Genomic DNA, 12,643 nt, shown 5'->3' with positions numbered 1-12,643 from the left:
GGGAAGGGACCCGGAAGTCTAAAACAGGACATTACAACACACTACAACAGGCGTGGGTGCAGGGCCCTGTTGCGAGCTGCCAGCCGCAGCTCGGAGCAGGGCCGAGAGAAGAGACTCTTAAAGTGTAAGAGAGTCAACGGCAAAGGTATAAGAGCGGAGAGCATGGAGAAAGGAGGGAGTGAAGAAGTGCAGAGGTGAGCGCGAAAAGAGAAGAGAAGAGGAAGAGGAAGAGCGGAGGAAGAGCAGTGGAAGAGCGAGGAAAGAGAAGAGAAAGAGAGCGAAGTTCCCGTTACAATACAATAAATCATCTTCAGTGTTGAATATTCAGATTCTCACTAACCAATCTACTACAGCATGCATATCCTATAACATTTCCATACAACCTTTAAGAATCACTACATTACCATACTGTGTTACATTTTAAACCGTAAATCTTACTCTTTGGGCCCTATCTGCCAAGCTGCAGGGTCTTCTCAGACCCTTGGACCTGCCTGCTTGCAGAGGGTATTGTTTCATCAAGAGGGGATTACCTTCGGCTGGCCACACCATTGTTTTCCAGTTGTTCAGTAACTAAGGGGTCTCAAAACTTGCTTTCATTTCAATCTCACTTATAGTTTCCATATTCTCAAAATCTTTTGCCAGGCAATCATATTTATAAGGCTTTCCTGTTCCATCCTCACCAACACCTTAGCTTTTGGGTTTAGCAGAAATGGAGCATAATGCTTTTCTGAAAAAGATGGGAGTGTCCATTTCATACAGGGTGGCTCAAGGCAATTCATACTGGAATCTGAGAACTGGGAAAGCAAATCTCTTGTTGAGTTTGTGCTTTCTGGGCTCTGGCAGCTGATATTATCTTGCATCACTGTCACTTGGCTGCACAGATATTGCTGAGCAAGGTTCTGCTGTGGTGTAATACACCTGTGCGTGAGGATCATATTCTGTGTGTTACTGCACTGTAGACTGCATTGTAATCTGAGTTTCATGTATGAAACTCTGACGGCTTTATGAAGATGTACTGTAGTAAGTATTAGCACTATTTTTCACATATGCTTGAGGCTCAATCTGAATCACTCTAGTGGCACACGGACTGCAAGAGAAAAACATTGTTCATATTTTGATAGGTATTCATTTTAATCAGGCTAGACAGGATAATCTGCTTCCATCAAAACTGCTTCCACTACAGTGAAATTGTTTATGTTAATTAAGCATAATTTTTTGATGAGGATTTCCTTCTGCACTTTTAGAAAGTATTTCCTAGATATGGTTTAAAGTGTGGGCCTCTGAGACTGTTTCTGCATGTTTTTTGTGCCCAATAAAGAAGGAACCAGCATGTCTGAAGACACTGGTATCCACTTAAATCACTCTATTTATTACATATACTAATCAGGTCAATAACCAGGTAGTTGCACACAGTCTGAAAGCATTATGTATGTGTGTGAATTACATCTACATGACCATGCTGAGAATGAAACTTTTTAGAAGATCAAAATGCATGACATGCTGAGTTCTTCTGTTGAAAACTATTGAAGCAACTGAAAAATAATATTTGGACCTTCTGAATAACATCTCAGACTTTTGTGAGGCAGGTTGAAGCCACCTGCCATACACTGACTCTGTATTTTAAAATTTATGTAAACATATATGAGTATTAATTGCCAGAAAGGACAGGCAAAATGAAGAGACAAAATTACAGAAGCATTTTTTGAAGCATTTATTGTAGTTGATACCTAGTTTATAAGAAAAAAAGTCATAAGCAAGCTTCCTTCTGTAAATAAAAGCAAATTGCTGATAGAAAACAGTATCAGAGATTTTTCACCAAGTGGAAAAATCTTACGAAAAGGAAGAAAATGTTGCCTACCTAAACAAACAAGCTCTTATTAAGTGAATTTCTTCATATGTACATCAGCTCAAATTTTCATTCTCATTTGGTACAACTTTAGATGTAGGAATAAATAGAAGGCCTGGCAGCCCTGGGCTTCTGAGAATTGGGCCTCCAAAATTCAAGCACATTAGACCATCCAGTGAAACTGTGGCTGAATCAGAAACAGAAAGAGGGAGTCCTGGCTTCCAATCAACTCCCTGTTCTAATGACTACCTCAAAAGCATATTTAGGAGAGCACTTTCTCTCTCTGACATCAAAGTTAAAAAGGTCAGACTATGTCTGCTCCCCCGTGGGTGCAAAAGGCTGAGAACAGAAAGGCATTTCTCTACATACTGATTATGAGATGCATGTGGGAGTACATGTATAGAAATGCAGGTTATCCTCTTCATTGCAGGCAAAAGTAAAAACTAATGTAGAAAATCACAGAATCACAGAATCACAGAAATTCTAGGCTGGAAGAGACCTGTAAGATCATTGAGTCCAACCCATGTTCTAACACTTCAACTAGATCATGGCACCAAGTGCCACATCCAGTCTTTTTTTAAACTCTTCGAGGGATGATGACTCCACCACCTCCCTGGGTAGATGATTCCAGTATTTGACCACTCTTTCTGTAAAATACTTCCTCCTTAATTCTAGCTTGCATCTCCCTTGGCGCAGCTTGAGACTGTGTCCTCTTGTTCTGTCTGTTGTTGCCCGGAGAAAGAGACCGACCCCCAGCTCATCACCGCCACCCTTCAGGAAGTTGAAGAGAGTGATAAGGTCATAAAATATGCTTTATCTCTAAGCAGTGGTTCCGCTAATGGCAGTAGATTCCTCCTAGTCTACCCATGACCTCAGAACTGGACGTACATTAGGTAAGAGTGTGCATACTACCATTCTAAATTACTATTGAAGCCATAACAGAAAAATTACCAATCGTTACCTTGCAATGGTACTGATCATTCTGAATTCTTCATAGTCCTATGAAGAAGTAGGCTAAAGAGAAGTAATTTTATAGTTTTTACATTATTTCTATGTATTTAGGTTTCAAGGCACAAAAAGCAAAAAAAAATTGCACAGAGTGATTAAGGAAGGCTTCTGAGTAGCCCAAGTTATTTACAGTCTTCCATAAGAGACTGGAATTAAGTCTTCCAAAGTTTACCAATACCAGCCATACCCCATAAAATTCAAAAAATACAGCTATTACTAAAGCATGGCTCTTTTACATGCTTCCAGAAAGTTGTCTTCCAATGGCTAAAATGGATGTAGTATGAATAAAGGAAAAAGTGTGTGTGTGTGAGTGTAGCAATGTAATTCAGCAATAAAAACCATGGCAATAACATACTGACCCTGCTGCTGTCCCGCTGCAATGAAGAACTCCCACTCTTGACAAGGGACATTAGCACTGATTGGTAAAGACAAAAAGGATGCATCTCATATACTGTAATTCTATTACACATTCTCACCTTGTAAAACAGCAGAATATATCCAGTCTCCTGTCTTCCTGACAATAAAGGTCCATGCTCAGGATAGCAGGAAAAATCCGCAAAACCATAGCAAAGTTGAATACCGTCTCAACTGCTGCCTAAATGAGCCTTAATTTGGTCTTATCTTAGGGCAAGCTGTGACAGCTCCAGAGCTCAGCTCCCAGGGGGACTGAGTGCCAGAGGCCAGCTCGCTCTTAGACCAAGGCCGCGGATCAGCCCCTAGCAAGCAGGGAATATTCAGCTCTTAGTGATGAGCCAGCTCTTGTGATTTCAGCTTTGCTTGCTAGGTAGATTTCCCTTGGCTTAAGGCTCCAGCAGACGGTAGAGAGAGGAGAAGGAGAAGACGCTGGCTGTTCCACGTGTATGGCTTTATTGCAGGGGTTCCGTGAAGGGTCTCAGCTCTTCTTCTTCCGAGTTAGTAGGGGTAGAGTATGCTACTTTTATAGCCTTGGCCCGGATCCAATCCTGACCAATGGCAAAGGTGTTAGAGGGACCATAAGTGACCAATAGTAGGGTTAACAAGATATTGCCTTACATGGCTATAGGGATAAGGTACAAGGCGGATGTCCCTGGAGACAGGAAGCTTCTTTGCCGCTGTGTCAGCATTCTATTCTCCAATGGGCCCTGGCTAAAGCTGAGGGGTTTACTACAGCTGCCTAGAGATCAATCACAAGAGAAGTAAAGTACTTACTAAACTTCATTTAGGGCAATGGCTTTATAAAGCATAAAAGCACCTTTAAATTTTCGCCCATTCACCCATTTTTCATGTTTACTCATCAGACACTTTAAAGCTTCTCCCTGAGGGAACTGGGAGGTATATTTTACATTCCAGTTTCATTATGGTAAGCCTACTGTAGTTCATTCATTTTATTTTAATAATAGTTTTCTTAAGATTTTTGATATCTATATCTAGATATGTGGTGGCATCAACATTTTTTAAGTGGAAAAAACAGAGTTGTCAATAAATTGCACTTTTATATGAGATCCTGCCCTATTTAGTCTCACAGTACAAAAAGATGGAAGCAAAAGCAAATCTAGAACTGGGACCGAAGTCCTCACATTTAAGGGGTCTGAAGTAATTGAAGTACCACAATAACATTAAAGCATATTTTTAAATCAGTAATGAAATAAAGGTTTAATTAAATTTTAATGAATTTGCTATATTTAGTAAAACACTATGTATTTGATGTACTTAAAGTCTAGCAAAAAAAATCCCAAAAAAGCCCCAAAAAAACATTTTGTGATTATCTGTTGAACTGTCCTACTCGTATTTAACTTGATTTAATGAGCTGGTCTACCAAAATTAGTCTTATATTGGAACAAGAATAGTCAATTTGCAAAGTGATCATTATTTAAAGAAAAACCACCTCTCCTTCAAACTGTAACCCTTTCTTACACAGAGATTCACAGAGAATCTGTATAAACATATGTGGTGCAGCATCTATCATTATTCTTAATGATATTTATTTACAATAAAACATAGCTGGTCACTCACCTTACAAGGGGAAAAATTGGGCGCAGATGGGTTTGAAAGATAGCAGTAGATAAGGACAAGTCACTGAGGGTTGTTTTTCTCCGAAAAAATGGAAGAAAATAGTAGAGGCATCAAGAGAAAGAAAAGAAAAAGAAAACTTTATATTTTACTCATTATATAATTAGTAGGCATCTCTATATTAGCCCAGTTTCAGGATGAAGAAAGCATATAAATTATCAAGTGCCTCCACCTGCAAACTTCTGAAGTAAACAATGCTTGGGTGCTAACACTCAAAAAAATGACTAAAATTTGATTACACAAATGGAGTGCCTGACCTGATGTAAATGAGCCCTCCTTCCAACACAGATCAATGTCTGCTTTTGATGTTGAAAATCAGCCTTTAAATTTGGCAACTCAAAAGAAAATACATCCACAGTTCATATTTTAAAAATATTCAACTTATGTGACCCTAAATAATGCAATTTTGCATTTTTCTGTCTCTTATTTGTGAAAATCTGTGGTGGGTTGACCATGGCTGGATGCCAGGCATCCACCAAAGCTGCTCTATCACTCCCTGTCATGGTTTGACGCTGGTGAAATGCCAGTGCCCCCATGAAAATACACTCTCCCTGGTGCCTGCTGTGAGATGTGACCAGGAATAAGCAAAGTAGGCCCCCACTTAGAAATAAAGAAAAGAAAACTTTATTAACTAAACTGCAACTATATGTAAAAAGAAACACACAGAAAAAATGAAAACCTTCCAAAAACATTTCCTCCTCCCCCCACCAAATTTCCAACACATCCATCCCTCAGATCACCAACTCTCAGTCCATCACCACCCTTTAGATAAGCAATTCTCAGTTCATCAAGAGGAGAGGAGCCTTTCTTGTGCCATAGGCTTCCCCAGGAAACACAGTTGAAACCTCGTGTGTTTCCATGTCACTCGTGGCACCGCCCAGAGAACATTTGCCATCTTGACCTCTTTCTTCCATGTCCAGTGCTCTCCCCACTGCACATGGACCAGAGCTGCTTCTAGGGTTTTCCTTTTAAGGATGCTTTGTCCCGTTCCAAAAAGAGCACAGTCTCTCACCTTCGGGACACTTGTCCCCCCCCAAATTTCACCCCCTGGGGCCGAGGCGTCTCAACACTGAACCCTCTTAGATCTGAGCCATTGCCTCCCCCTGGATACAGTCTCTGTGTCACAGGAAACATGGTTCTCTCCATGGCTATACAAGAAAAGTCTAGCCAAGGCCACTCCATCATCTCTTCCCACCTAAGATTCTTCTCCACTCTTCCAACATCTTTCACTTGCATGGACTTTGATCACACTGTTGCCTTCAAGGCGTGGCGACCTGGTTCTTAGTCAGGCACGGTGGCCCAAAGCCCAGGGTCACTCGGTCCATATGCTCCTGACACCAACGTGGTGGACAGCAAATGGCGTTTATTGAGGGGTCACAAGGGTTTTTATAGCTTGGGCCGTCAGTGTCATTTCCTTCTGCTCACGTCCGGCTGGGTGTGGCCAGGTAAGGAGCAAAGGTCTGACTGCAGGGGGAGGGATGTCCTGACTGACCGTACAGCCCGAATTCTTCCGCACGCATGTCCCTAACTCTCCACATTTCCCCCCTCCCTCATGATTAGTAAAAATCGTATAAAGTTATAAAATGTAGAGGTTACAAAATTTCATGGGTTAGTAAAATTAGTATAAAATTGTAAGTGTGTTCGTAACTGGCACGCCTTAAAGTAATTGTCGGCGCTTGAGAAACATAATGTTAGCCGTTTCTAAACGCTTTTTAACGAATAGCACCAGTTTGTTTAATATGCAAGGCCCGAAGATTAGGGTTAGTAAGATTATAGTGAGTGGGCCTATTAGGGTAGAAATCAGGGTGATGAGCCATGGGGACCGGTTGAACCACTACTCTAACCAGCCCTGTTGAGCTTCTCTGTCCATTTTTCTTAGGTTTAGTCGGTTTCTCAGTTCGGACATGGAGTCTCTGACGACTCCGGCGTGGTCCCCATAAAAGCAGCATTCGTCTTTCAAGGCGGCACACAGGCCTCCTTGCTGCATGAACAAAAGGTCCAGTCCTCGCCTGTTTTGGAGGACAACCTCTGAGAGCGAGGAAAGGGATTTTTCTAGGGAAGAGATGGATTTCTCGATCCTTTGCAAGTTCTCGACAACAGTCATCTGCAGTTGTGCCAGTCCTTGATGTTGAGTTGCAAGGGCCGAGATGCCTGTGGCAGCGCCGGTAGCTCCTAAACCGAGCAGCATTGCAATGGTGATGCCTGTTATCACTTCTCGTTTGTGGAGCCGGTCGGGTTCCTCGAACAAGCGGTACACCTCTTCTTCCTGGCGATACAGGACTCTGGGGACAATTAAAACTTGGACACAAAAGTCAGTAGAATGATCGAATTTGTCAAGGAGTACACATGGGTTTACCCCGGATCGTTGACAGACCCACATTCCCAATGCAGCTGGGATCGCCCACTGGAACTTCCCTCCCTTAAGTTTGAGGAATTCCTGGCAGACGTTGCCCATCTGCTTTGCCAAGGTTGCATTGCCAAAGCATTTGCCTTGGCCCGTAACCTGACTTAGGGTAATGCCTCTCCGGGGGGTGTCCCATCTGCATTGGCGTGGATTGTCTGACTTTGAAAAGATGAATGGGAAATCAAGGGCAACTCCTTCATAAAAACAGGGTTGTGCATCATAGCATAACCAGCATGACTCTGTGAGGTTCGGGTTGGATTAGTTTAACGATAAGAAGGTCGCATTTAACACGCTTAAGAATGGATTGGAGAGGGTTGATTTGGCTAAGAGATTGGATGGGGAGGTAAGTTTTAGCATCTGTGTTTTGTGGCTAGAACTACCGTTAGCTGCGAGCCCCTTCCTGGGTCTACTCATTGCAAGAATCGGATTGGGTCCGACTGATTGGGATATTGGAGGTGGGAATCTGATAATTTGTATGTTCGCCCAGATGCGGCGAGAGAGATAAACAAACGCTGTCCACACTTTGCCCGTGGCCCAGCCATCGTGGGTCGGCTACAGGATTGTCATTGTATAGCCTGTGCAGCTGTGCTGTTTCCTGCCTTGGGGCATGATCACAAACCCATCCATACCAAATTTTGGTTCGAGACAGCCGTGGGGAGTATACTTAATTTGCAGGAACTTATCAGGCTGTTGTGGTTTCCATGCATTGCCTGTCACAATAGTTTCACACCCCCAATATCCACAATATCCATACCCTGGGTAATTACAGTAACTTTTTCCTGGGTTGGAAGAAGGGCACCAGTAGGTCTGAAATAATGTCGTCTCCTGAAATTTGGGGTGCCCTGTATGCGAGGGAAAATGCCTTTTAGCCTGAACTCGAAAGATGGGGTGTCGGCTGCAACAATTTCTTTCATGACCCCCTCACCTGAGAGATGGCGTAGAACCCACCTGAATGGCTGGTGAGGGTAATGTTTTGTGTCTGCCTGTTCTCCGCCTGCTAACCCTAGAAACAAGATCACACTTATTATTGCAGTGTGAACTGCTGCTTGGATGGGAGCTAGGTGTTCTTCCTTTGCAACGTGCCGGATCATGGCAGCAATATTGGACCCAGGTGGCAGTGATCTTAAGATGTCCTTGGTGGCTGAGTTACATTGCTGGTGTAGGCAATCTGCTAGCACAGGACCCTTCGCCTCTGAGGGTAATGCAGAGGAATCTAATGCTGCCTGAAGGCGGTCCACAAACTGAGTGAAGCTCTCACTCTCACTCTGCTTTATAGTTGACCATGGCGACGGTCTGGCTATTACTTTGGAAGCAACATGGATGGCTTCTCGGGCAGCACAGGTTGTTGTCATAACCTCATGGGCCCGCAGGCCCTCAGCCTGCGCCTGTGGGGTGATCGTAGTGGGGTCTGTGCCCATTAGCCTCTGTATGCTGGAGCCGTGCAGTGGGTGGTCTGCCCCTGTTACTAAGGCTAGCTGCTTTACACAGTTGTCCTCCCACTCCTGTTTAAAAACGATCATCCCCGCCCCGTTGAAAATCAGCCTGCAAGTCTGTTTGATATCAAAGGGAAGCATATCATCGCCTCCAAAACACTGTCAATGAGTGTAGAAACCATGGCAGAATTAATACCCCTGTCTGCAATTGCTTTAATAATTGCTTGTACGTCTTTCGGGTTTACTGGGGAGTAGGTTCTTTGATTTCCGCCTGCTCCCCCCCCACACGGAGCGGGAACACCAGTGTGGCAGACGGAGCCCACTCCGCGCAAGCCATTTTTATTTTCCGCCAGTCTGTAAGCGGGGTTCGATCTTTCTCTGATATCCCCTTAACTCACGCAGGAGCGCTGTGGCTAGTGATCTTATATGCCGCTGCTCCCTTTTTGTTAAAGCCCAAATCCGTGTCGAAATCCTCCGACAACCTTTCGAGCCCGTCCCAGCTCGAGTCAGAGTCCAAGCCTGAAGTCAACTGGCCAGACATTTCTGGGCTGCTCTGCCATTTTCTAGGGCTCCGACCCCGCCCCTTCTTGTGAGGGTCGGGCCATTCCCTCCCCTTGGGCTCCCCCCGCCTCCTGCTGGGGGAGGTCCTTGCCCTATAAGGACCTAATTTGAATTGAGCGCTCTGATTGGTCCTAAGTCCCTTCTCGGGGGCCACCCCTCCTCCCCGCTCGCCCACGCTTGCTCTGTTCAGCGAGCCTTCTGCATTTCCACCCCCCGTGTCATCATTCCAGCCCTGGTCACGCACTCCGGCCCCATTTTGAAGCGCATATGGCGGGGGATTTTATAGCTTGGGCAGTCAGTGTCATTTCCTTCTGCTCACATCCGGCTGGGTGCGGCCAGGTACGGAGCAAAGGTCTGACTGCAGGGGGGGGGATGTCCTGACTGACCGTACAGCCCGATTTCTTCCGCACGCATGTCCCTAACTCTCCACATCACACTTGCCCATTTCCTCCTCCATTTCATCTCTATCTCTCTTCTCATTCAGATCCAGGAGGATCAGCATTTGTAGGGTTTCCATTATTCAAGAAAGGGGTTAAAACCTCAGGCTCTGCCTGCCCAGGACTCCCACGCTGCCCTGTAGGCACCTTCTCGCCGCACCCCCCCTTCTCCTTCTCAGCCGGCCTGCTATCGAATTTCAAGGTGGCACAAGCCCAGGCCCAGGCTCGCTCTCTCTCTCTCTCTCCTGGGGGGGGCTGCCCAATGCCTCTCAGTACTCTTCCACCCTTCCATTCTCAGGGCCAGGCCTACCTCACCCGGCTGCATGGCTTCCCCTTTCCTGCCCAGCCGGCAGCTGGGCAGGGGAGATATGACCTGTTTCCCTCCCCGGAACCCAAGAGAGCTTCCCCCTGGGAGTTCTCTGCTTTTAACCCCTGTGTTCTCAGAGGCGTGTCCATGTCCTCAGTGGCCACACCAGGTGCCAATATTCAAATCTGAACACCTATTGGCTTGACCACAGCATCCCAGAAAACTTACTTCCTTTTCAAACCACGACACTCCCCTCCTCAACTGGACAAGGGAGAGAAAATATTTTGTCCTGGTTTAGGGAAAATTTGTTAAAGAATCTGCAAAGGAGGGCCCCTCCAGAAAGCAAAATCCACACGGCCCCTCCCCCCAACCGGTTCGGGAAAAAATTCCTCGGAGAGAGGTGGAAAGAACCTGTTTATTTGACTGGCCCAGCACCCCCCAGCACACAAAATGAACAATACCCGATGACACCGCTCTGAGAAAGATGACAAAATCACAAAGTCTCTTTTGGGGGTGGTTGCTCTGTTCTCAGTCCCTCCGTTGCTGGGGCAGCTGCTGCAGGCCAAAACGGTGCAAACTCTCGGTGTTCCCAGGTCCCAGTCCGGAGCAGGTTCGAGATGGTCACAGAAACAGGAAGGGAGAAACAGTCCAGGAAGGATTTTGGACTGTTTAGCTAAACTAGTTAATAAGCAGAAGCCAAAGCAGAGCAGAAGCGAGAGCAGAAAAGAGAGCAAGCAAAGCAGCAAGCTGAAAGCAAGAAGTGAAAACATCCCTATGTACTGCCCGTCTCTGTGTCACTGATAAGAGAAACCCAAACAAAACTTCCACTCTTCAAAGCCGGTCTTAAAGGCACAGAACAGATGAATGGCGATACAAGCATCATAACGTCACCCCAGCCTTTTGTTATAAAAGGCTCCTGGGTTGAGACAAGGACAGAGAGAGATGACTCACCAATTACCACAATGGGCAAAACAGACTTGACTTGGGGAAATTATTTATCACTGATCAAATCAGAGTATGATAATGAGAAATAAAACCAAATCTTTAAATGCATTTCCCTCCATCCCTCCCTTCTTCCCGAGCTTAATTTTATTACCGAATTCTCTACCTCCACTGGCCTCAGTGGCACAAGGGAATAGGAAATGGATGTTGTGGTCAGCTCATCACACCTTATCTCTTCCACTCCTTCCTCCTCATGGGAAAGACTCCGCACACTCCTCCCCTGCTCCAGCATGAGGTCCCTTTCCGTGTGAGACAGTTCACCATGAACTTCTCCAATGTGAGTCTTTCCCATGGACTATAGTTGTTCACATACAGCTCCAACATGGGTGCCTTCTAAAGGGTCACAAGTCCTGCTCGAGTGTGGGCTCCTCTCTCCATGGGTCCACAGGTCCTGCCAGGACCCTGCTCCAGCGTGGGCTTCCCACAGGGTCACAGCTTCCTTCAGGCATCTGCCTGCTCCAGTGTAGAGTCCTCCATAGGTTGCAGGTAGATCTCTGTTCCACTGTTAACCTTCATGGGCTGCAGGGGCACAGCTGCCTCACCATGGTCTTCACCACAGGCTGCAGGGGAATCTCAGCTCTGGTGCCTGGAGCACCTCCTCCTCCTCCTTTTCCACTGACCTTGGTGTCCGCAAAACTGCTTCTCTCACATATATTCTCACTCATCTATTCTCTGGCTGCAGTTGTTCCTGTGCAATAACTTTTCCCCTTTTTACATATGTTATCACAGAGATGTTACCACCATCATTGATTGGCCCAGCCTCGGGCAGTGGCAGTTCTGTCCTGGAGCCAGGTGTCATTGACTCTATCAGGCATAGGGGAAGCTTCCAGCAGCTTCTCAAAGAAGCCAGCCATGTCCCCTCCCTGATACCAAAACCTTGCCACACAAAAACAATGCAAAATTATAGTAACCTACTGAATGATTTTCAGGGTTTTGAAGCTGTAAAGTAAAATCAGAAGACTAGTTCTTGCTTTTACTTTTCTGATAATGACGCAATCAGTCATGTATTCAAACATTTTATAGTTATTTCAATCCTAAATATACCATATATATAGTACATAAAAGTGGTTTCTACTGATGTTTCACGTTTGTTATCTCCAGGCTGTTTAAAGTAAGATTTTGATCCTGCTGATTGGCTGAAGACATAACTACTAAAATTGTATAATTACAAAATCGTTAAGTTTGTAAAAGACCTTTAAGATGATCAAGTCCAATCATCAACCTAGCATCACCACCATGTTCACCATTAAAACATGTCCTCAAATAGTTTAGCTATTGCTTAAAGCCTAAGTAGCATTTAAACATTGCTTTAATATGTGAAAGAAAAGATCCTATGATAATTTAATGCTTTATGAATTCTGACACACAAAGGTATGCAACGTCATAGACCATAGACAAGACTTTAAAACTATGTTATTTCCTTCTGATCCTCTCTAGAATAGACTGAATCTCTCAGGAAAATGAATGGCTGCTGTTTTGAAAAATATGAAATATGTAAAAATTTTCTTAACAAAGGATGTTCTTTAATGTGTTTTGCAGAGACAAAACTCTACATCTCTGTGAAAGTTGTAAAGATGGTATGTTTATTACAGTGCT

The 12,643-nt window shown here is 44.7% G+C and overlaps 1 pseudogene; it reads right to left on the bottom strand.

Moving 5' to 3' along the window:
• Positions 1–1,002: 1,002 nt before the first annotated feature.
• Positions 1,003–12,643, bottom strand: part of LOC128947413 (protein patched homolog 1-like) — a 92,227-nt pseudogene continuing 80,586 nt past the window's right edge.

Source organism: Melozone crissalis, unplaced genomic scaffold (genome assembly GCF_028551555.1).
Source record: "Melozone crissalis strain CALT ecotype California unplaced genomic scaffold, PUWL_Pcris_2 ptg000105l_1, whole genome shotgun sequence".
Classification (NCBI taxonomy): Eukaryota; Metazoa; Chordata; class Aves; order Passeriformes; family Passerellidae; genus Melozone; species Melozone crissalis.
This window is presented reverse-complemented; position numbering and strand designations above follow the sequence as displayed.